This window comes from Cajanus cajan, chromosome 4 (genome assembly GCF_000230855.2).
Source record: "Cajanus cajan strain Asha chromosome 4, NIPB_CcT2T_4, whole genome shotgun sequence".
Taxonomy (NCBI): Eukaryota; Viridiplantae; Streptophyta; class Magnoliopsida; order Fabales; family Fabaceae; genus Cajanus; species Cajanus cajan.
The window spans coordinates 48508371-48509662 of NC_138520.1; the positions used below are offsets into that span (position 1 = coordinate 48508371).

At 37.3% G+C, this 1292-nt stretch overlaps 1 non-coding gene across 1 annotated transcript; it reads left to right on the forward strand.

Moving 5' to 3' along the window:
• The first annotated feature begins 246 nt into the window (after positions 1 to 246).
• Positions 247 to 353, forward strand: LOC145957643 (small nucleolar RNA R71). Its single transcript, XR_014433686.1, has one exon. It is a non-coding gene; the product is annotated as a small nucleolar RNA R71 (small nucleolar RNA).
• The last annotated feature ends 939 nt before the right edge of the window (positions 354 to 1292 follow it).

Below are 1292 nucleotides of genomic sequence, written 5' to 3' on the forward strand. Positions count from 1 at the left end.
TTAAGAGTATCAAATTTTGCTAAGAGTAACTCAATATTGTTCACTTCATATCGCCCCGGAGTTCCTTTCCTTGCTGTGACTTCTCTTTCACTGTATTGGCTGTGATTTGAGGCTACATTTTCCAAAATAATCATGCAGTCATTAATAGGTTTCCCCATGAAAGATCCTCCAGCTGCTGAGTCTAATATCATGGTGCTTTGTTGGTCCAATCCTTCAAAGAAAAATTGGATGGTAAGCCAACGGTTGAAGCCATGTTGTGGGCATGCTTGAAGATATCCTTTGAACCGCTCCCATGCTTCATAAATAGTCTCTCCAGTGCCTTGTTGGAAATTAGTGATTTTCTTCCTCAATTCTTTAGTTTTAGAAGGAGGAAAGAATTTCTCTAGAAAAGCTCTTTCACATAATTCCCAAGTTGCTATCTTTTCTCTAGGCACTGTTCTTAGCCACACCTTTGCCTTATCTCTCAAGGTGAGTGAGAATAAGCGGAGTCGCATTCCATCAGAAACTTCATCATCAAATTGCTGGGTCTCACAGATTTCCAAGAACCCCTCTAAGTGGTCATTAGGATCTTCTGATGGTAGTCCTCCAAAGGTGTTCTGTTTGAGCATATTCACCAGAGAAGCTGGTACAGTAGCTCCAGTTTGCATCTCCCCTCCAGGTATCCCACGAGCTACGGGTGCAGAGTAATCCCGAAGCGGTAAATTATCTCGTTGTGCAGCCATGTCAAATTCTCTAGAAAGGTTTCTTTTCCTTCTCAGGAGAGTTCTTTCAATCTCAGGATCAAGTGGTGTTGGTTTCCCAAGACGTAGAGATCTCTTTTGCATTAACCCTAAGGCACTGCAAAAAAAAAAGAAAGTGACCCGTGAAATCTGAATTGGAGAAGTAAACACTAAAAAAAAAAAAAAATTTATTTATTTATTTAAATTTTTTTTTTTTTTTTTTAAATTCGAATTAAAATAATTGTAATTTAAATCAAGAGACGTAGTCCCCGGCAACGGCGCCAAAAACTTGATGTATGGAAAACCGCAAGTGTACGGTTGTCGTCAAGTAATAAATATCGAATCACAGGGACTACGTGTTTGACCTAGAATTACTAGTATTTTAATTTGAATTTTAAAACAGATAGAATGTTTGTTTTGAGATGATAAGATCAGATTCGCTGGTAAAAGAGATAGTAATGCAATTAATGAATAAGATAAAACTTTAAGATAAGATAAGGAGATTTCCGGGAATCTAGGGTTCGCACAAAGAGTTCCAACAATATTGAATTATTATTTTCATTAATTAATTCT